This window comes from Priapulus caudatus, unplaced genomic scaffold, assembly GCF_000485595.1.
Source record: "Priapulus caudatus unplaced genomic scaffold, Priapulus_caudatus-5.0.1 Scaffold1190, whole genome shotgun sequence".
Classification (NCBI taxonomy): domain Eukaryota; kingdom Metazoa; phylum Priapulida; class Priapulimorpha; order Priapulimorphida; family Priapulidae; genus Priapulus; species Priapulus caudatus.
This window is the reverse complement of record NW_014578251.1, coordinates 22,082-29,618: the sequence shown is the minus strand read 5'-3', so window position 1 is coordinate 29,618 and position 7,537 is coordinate 22,082.

Below are 7,537 nucleotides of genomic sequence, written 5' to 3'. Positions count from 1 at the left end.
GAGATCAGCAAGTTATCATATTATTATAATATACTATATATATACAGGGTTTCTTCTGAAAATTAGACAAAGGAATGGTAAGGCCAGTTTGGGGAAAAAAGCGTTGTGAGTGATTCAAATACAGGATGTATTGATATTACGTATCTAGGTATATATGATACACTGTAACAGGAATATACTTATCAGCTAAATACAGGAACATTTTCACAACGCGGAAGTTTTAATTTGGAACAACGGCGGTGCTCTTACTGTGCCTCTTATGTATTAAGAAAACCCTGATATATTATATATATATATATATATTTATATATATTATGAATATATATACAGTGTAGCCCCGTTATACGCCGATGGTTGGGCGTCCATAATGTTATCGCGAAAAAAAGCCGGTCGCACTAAAAGCGGTCGCACTAAAGATCGCGGGTTTATATATATATACGCTGCCGTTATATAAGAGGCAAAAAAGGGGTCCAATGACCTCAATCGCGTTATCATCTGAATGTTGCCATAAAATCGGGGCGCTGTTAAAATCGGGGTTCCAGCTGTATATAGGAGAGAGAATGATATATCATAGTTATTATAGTTAGTAGTTATCATATATACACTCTAGTCAAGACTACTCCAGTTAGTCGGTGTACGTAGGGTGCCACATGAATATTAGCCTATAAATTATTAAATAGGGCATATATTATAGCCATTTGCAAACGCGTCAGTATCATAATTATTTAAATATACAATCGTTCAATCCTGCATGAATTTGGCTGTTGTGAAATCCATTCTGTAGAGAATTTGTTTAGCAGCAGTTTATCGAACAATTATTTGCGCCACAGCGAGTGGTTGTCTTTCATAGCACGTTGTTTTGTGTTTTTACTTTGTTTAGGAATTGAATGCGGCGCAAGTCCAGGCTCAGCTGCTCAACCAGATCAGGGCAGTGTGGCCCGGGCAAGTGTTTCCCATCTGGGTCAATGTGTGGCGCGAATTATCTGTCTGCTTCTGTCACACAGCCGTGAAGCAGGGCATGAAATTTATATTTCATTAATTTATATTAAATTTATTAAATAAAGAATTAATTATAATAATAATAAATAATTATTTATAAATAAATTTATATTACCTGGCCCAGAGGGCTTGGTAATAGCAGTTTTTTCGCAGTCCTCACCATAAATTTTGTTTTGTCAATGCTCATGTTCACGCCTGAAATTTCTCGATTTCTAATTTGTAAAATGTTGATAAATTATGGGTGATATCGTTCAGGTAAACAGTTATTGTAGGCTATTTTTACCTCATTAATGCCCTATAATTAAAAGGGTAGTACTCGCTGGTCACCTAACATGACTTTGAACCACGGCTCAGAGGGCAGGTGTTGCCAATGTTCTGGCCCTCCAAATAATTTCCGGATATGCTTGGTGGGCTGACCAGTGCTAATTTCTTGCGCCCTGGGTAAGTGAGATTTGCGCCCTGCGCGTGGGTATCTAGTAGTCACTCGTGCGCGACAAATCTGCGAGAGGAAGTAGAATTCTCACTCATACTGTGCTTACAATGAACTATGTGTGGCGGGTGTTTATTATATACGAGTGTGTGTATTTTTACATTACTTATATACCATGCCCCCCCCCCTGAATAATGTTGCTAGGTGTGTCTAGACCAGTTTTGTGCATGGTGCATGCCAAATAATCGATATTTTGGCACTTTCTTGCTAAGGATTATCCTTCAGATGTTCTGTCACGACAGCATGTGCTATAGAGCCACCTGTCAATCATGCCAGGGGGAGAGGATATTTAAATTAAATTGATTGAATTAAATTTTCAATTAAATATTAATTAAGATTGAATTAAATAACAAATAATCGATGATTAAATAGTAAAGCCGATAGAACTTTTATCGTCAGGTAAGTGGGAATATATAAGGGGCGCGTATTTGTGAACAAAAACTATTATTAGTTTATTAACTACTTATTTATACGAATGTTATCATTAATACGTTAGTCATCACGCCGCTGTGAAATCGTCACGTTGCAGTTTCCACGGAGCCTAGCGACAACGGATGCTGCGTCATGGAACATGCTCACAGAAGTACGTCATCAACCCCAAGAATGCGGAGAGGGCCGGCGGCGGCAGCAGACGCCCGGCGTCGTCACGACGACCCGACCGCCGCCAGGGCGCAGCACGGCGCGCTGCGTCGTCGTCGGCATCCGGGCCCTGACTGCGGCCCGATCTCCCCTTTCCTACTCGCCGCTACATCTTCACTTCCTGCCGATTGTTCATGCTGCGCGGGATCGCGCCGTTCGACGGTGACGTGGCGCCCCTCGGCGGCGGCGATCCGCGTTGGAAGCGTTGCTCTTCCCGCGTTCTGCTCGAGTCTGCCGCGTGCAGCCGCGATCCCGACCGTCTCCACGACGACGACGACGGACGACGCGTTTCGCCGCGACAGACGGCGGAGATGGACGCTGCGCGGTGAAGCCGGAGAATCGGAGCATCACCGGGACGTCGTCGAACACCGCCGCGCAAACCGTGGCGGCCGCGGCGCGGCGGGCGCCACCGTCGACGCGGCGGGGCGGCGGCGGCACGTGCACTTTGCGACGAGCGGCCGTGCGTTCCACCGGCAGCGACCGCCGTGTACGTCAGAACGCCGCGCGACGTTCCGCCCGCTCCGCCCCCGACAACCTTCGTCGCCCGCTCTCGTACCGGCAGCGGGGCGCCGCGTCGTCCGCGCGGCTTTCCCGCGGTAGAGGGCGCCTGCGGCGGGCGGGGTGCTACGTGCGGGTGCTTCGTTTGCGGCGGGGGGACGGATCCGTCTCTCCCGCGCGGGACGTCAGGCGGCGCGCGCACGATGGACGGTCACGTGACGTCGCCCGACCAACTGAGGAGGCAGTACGGGGTTGCCGCGACGACGCCGCGTAACGCTGCAGCAGCCGTGGCCGCCCGCCGCGTTGACGTCGCCGGCCGATCGCGCATACCACCCGCTGTTCGACCTTGCGCTGAGTAGCGCACCTAGTGTTAGAGCGTGTGTCCTCTGCCAGCCTAGTGTTGGGAGCATGCATATATGGTTACACCTACTGTTAGAACACGGGCCGTGCATGCGTGCGTGCGTGGGCATGCGTTGCGTGGTGCGTGCGTGCGTGCGTGCCGGCGTGCGTGCGTTGCGTGCGTGCTGTGGGTGTGCGTGCAGGTTCGTAATTATCTCAATTCTTTCATTAATATATTTAATTTCTTCGAACGGGCATTACTACACACCTTCTGTTTAGAACACGTACGTGCGTGCATGCGTGCGTGCGTGGTGCGTTGCGTGCGTGCGTACGTGCGTGCCTGCCGTGCGTGCGTGCGTGAATGCTGCATGCGTTGCGTGCGTGCGTGCGTGACGTGCGTGCCGTGCGTGCGTGCGTGCCAGGTCGTAATTATTCTAAATTCTTTCATTATATATTTAATATCTTTCGAACGGGCATACTACACCACTACTTGTTTAGAACACGTACGTGCGTGCGTGCGGTTGCGTGGTGCCTGCGTGCGTGCCGTAACGCTGCGTGCGTGCGTGCGTGCAGGTCGTAATTATCTCAATTCTGTCATATATAATATTTAATATCTATCGAACGGGCATACTACACACCTTACTTGTTAGAACACGTGCGTGCTGTGCGTTGCGTGCTGTGCCTTGCGTGCCTGTGCTACGTGCGTGCGTCGCGTGCGTGCCAGGTCGTAATTATCTTAAATTCTTCATTATATATTTAATATCTTCGGAACGGATACTACACCACCTTACTGTTTAGAACGCGTACGTTGCGTGCGTGCGTGCGTGCCTGCGTTGCCTGTTCGCGCACGCTGCGTGCGTTGCGTGCGTGCAGTGCGTGCGTCGCGTGCGTGCGTGGTGCGTGCGGGCTGTGCTGTGCGTTGCAGAAATCGTAATTATCTAAATTCTTTTCATTATATTATTTAATATCTCTCGAACGGGCATACTACACCACCTTACTGTTAGAACACGTACCGTGCGTGGCCGGTCGTCCACGGACGGCCGCGGTGCGTGTTTGTGCGGTCGCTTACTATATAAATTTCTTCGTATTTTGTAGGCTCTTACTCATCTTTACCGACGCCGAAGGTTCGTGGACACTTTTTTACGACTTCGGGTTTCGATATCCTGCCTATATATTAATAGCGTTACTCTGCAGGACCGAGAGTGCTACAGCGCACCGAGAACGAGTCGCCCGGACTGTTTCATGAGGTGTGGCGGGCCGGCCGCGCAGCAGCGACCAACTACCCACTGCTGGTCAATCGCTCGTTGCCTCATCTTCATGGACACTCGACGAAGGTGATCGCGTCGCGCGCGCGGGCGCAGCCGTTCGGCTTGTCTAGTTGCGTAGTTAGTAGCGTGCGGCTGGCGTGTTATGGGAGTGAGAGTGAGACTAGGGTGGTTTGCCCGATCCTTGACAGGGGAAAACGCATAATAACTTTGTTCATTATTAATAATCTTTATTATTATTATTCGTTATTATTATTTATCCTTAATTTATCGTTATTTGTTTTATTTATTTACTAGTAGTAGTTTTTGATGTTATATTATCGTCACTATAGCAACGTTTTGTAATTTCATCATCGCTGCAGGCCGTCGCCTGGAGAATTTCTTATGTCATCACCGGCGGGGATGCCCGAGCTACGCCAAGCGGCCGCGGGGACTTCGCCCGCCACTGACATCCACGGGCCGCGGGAACCCCGGCTGACACCAAGGCCACTGGGGATGCCCGAGCTGACGCCAAGGGCGCGGGGACTCCCGCATTGACTCACGGGCGGCGTCGGCGGCGGGACCGGACTACTTCCTAGGTGAGCAGCTCTCAAAAATGTGCTGGACGACGGGGGAGGGGGGGGGGGTCACGCTGCGCCGTCGGATGAGAGGTTGACGCCGTGAAACGCGCCGGCCGTGCGGTCGCGCGGACTTACTCCTACCGCCCAGCACCGCGACGGGACCACCGTGCCATGCCCGTCAAAGCCTATCCACACCTAGGGTAATTATAGTTAAGCTCCTAACACTAGGGTAATTATAGTGAAAGCTGTCATACTAGGGTAAGTTATAGTGTAGCTCCTAACCTAGGGGAAGTTATAGTTGAAGCTTGTCATACTAGGGTAAGTTATTAGTGTAGCTATCACACTAGGCGTAAGTTATAGTGAGCTTCATACTAGGGTAAGTTATTAGTGAAGCTATCACACCTACGGGGTAAGTTATAGTGAAGATCACACCTAGGCGTAGTTATAGTGTAGCTATCACACCTAGGGTAAGTTATTAGTGTAGCTATCATCACCTAGGCCGTAAGCTTATAGTGACAGCTATCACAGCCTGAGGGTAAGTATTATAGTGTAGCTTATCATAACTAGGCGGTAAGTTATAGTGTAGCTATGCACACCTAGGGTAAGTTATAGTGAAGCTATTGACACCTTAGGCTAAGTTATAGTGTAGACTATCACACCTTAGGGTAAGTTAATAGTGTAGCTATCAACACTAGGGTAAGTTATAGTAGAAGCTATCACACCTAGGTGTAACCTATACCAGGACGATTTAATCTGTACATCTGGGGGGGGGGGGTGGGGGGGCGGGGGGGCGGGGGGGGGGGGGGGCGGGGGCGGGTTTAATCGTTTAATTAACTTAGTACAACTAATGCGTGGCGGCTCAAAGCAAATGTCGATCGTTAAGTGATTTATGCGTTATTTATTCCCCTAATAGGTATGAATGATGCCATCACAAATCAAAATATCAACTTTTGAGACAGATCTTGTATTATAGACATCAGATGAGACAGGATACGCACCAGCAGACAATGAACACCACAGTTATGATTGTCTCTGTATGCATGCGCCTGCCACTACTTACGATATGGCGGCCGCTTCAGTCACAAAATGCTACCGATGCTTCGCTGGCCCTACACTTTTAGCCACAAAAAGTAATAAACAACACTCTTTTTACCCAGAAAAAAGGATGTACCAACTCTTTATTGTGATATATTGCTAATGTCGGATCGCTATTTTTCAATTTATTTCGATATCGTATCGGACGGCAAAATCCATCGCGATTATATCGATGAGGTGGCATCGATGAACAGTCTCTTTCTCGCCTAAGCATGCGCTTTTGAAATGAGATTTGGCGACAGATTCGGGCATGCCCTTCGATCCGCCAATCTGGACAGGTGCGTTTAACTATTCGCATTCTACACTTTATCAGCGACCTCGCGCGCCTGCGACAACGAATTGTCTCTGATCGTCGAGCGTCCTAAAATGTTACTTAACAATTGTTTTATTTGTTTTTAATTTCAACAACAAAATAAAAAAAACAAATTCTTTACTTCAGCGGAATCGACGCGATCGCCTAGAAAGCACTGACGTTCTCGAGACGGCCGTTGGCGCGCGCGCCCCTGGCAGGGGAGTCTGTGTGGCGGACGGCGCGTGGGTTCGGCGGAGGCTGCTACGTGCGGGAGGCGGGGGCAGCGGGGGAAGAGTGCGATTGGCGCGGCCATCTGCACGGAACTCTGCGAACCGGCCGCACCTGGTGTATGTCGCAGTCGTCGACTGCAAGCCACTGAGGTGGAGATGTTGTGTAGGAGCACAATGCTGTCATGCAAAGACGTGTCGCTCGTCGTGGCTCCTATCTACACGTCTGTGCTAGTGGAAGATCACCACGCCCGCTTCCTCAGATATTGTCGTAGGTTGGTTAAGATGGACTGGTTTCTGCATGTTTTTTCACTCACCAAGTTCACAGCTCACAAGTTCACACTCACGAAAGCCTTGTATATGTACATAGATGTCGTGTATAGGTTTTGCTGGAAGTGATCATGTGATGTATATATGCCCCCCCCCCCTGTTAATCGAATAATAGGAAAAATTAAAAGTAATTTGATTGTGTGGCAGGCTAAGGAATATGTACGCTCGACAAGCTGCATGAGTAATTTAAATGATAAATAGGTGTTTTGCGTATTCGGAAATTTTGTGTAGGCAGTTAGTTTAGCAAACAGTCAAGCTGTTGTTGTTAACTGTCTGTGTGTTATTCTGGTGTGAATGAACAAACCTGACATCTGAAACGCGGAGTTAAATGACGTCAGCGTAAATCATTGTGTTGCTTGAACTCATATATATAATTATATAATATAAGTATCGCTCAATCAAAATGTCCTGTATAGGCAGATGTCCATGCTATGGCGGTGGCCGCTAATACATGTATAACTGCTCTTGTTTTCATATTCAGGAAAGCGAGTTGAAAACATTAAGCGGATTTTGGAGAAGGCTTTTAACGAAGCGGCGTTCCGGCAGCCATCTTTGATCCTACTGGACGACCTTGACCTGATCGCCGGCGCCCCCTCTGGGCCGGAAAATGAAGTTGGCGGGGACGCGCTTTACAACAGCAAGGTTGCCGAGGGTAACGAACGTTTGTGAATTATCAACTACGTCAAAATTGTATACGACCGAGTCAGCTTACAGTAACTAATGGTAATCACAGGCCCCCAATGTTTAGCTCACAAGTTACTTCGTGAAGATATCCATACACTACACCCATACATCTCTGTAGC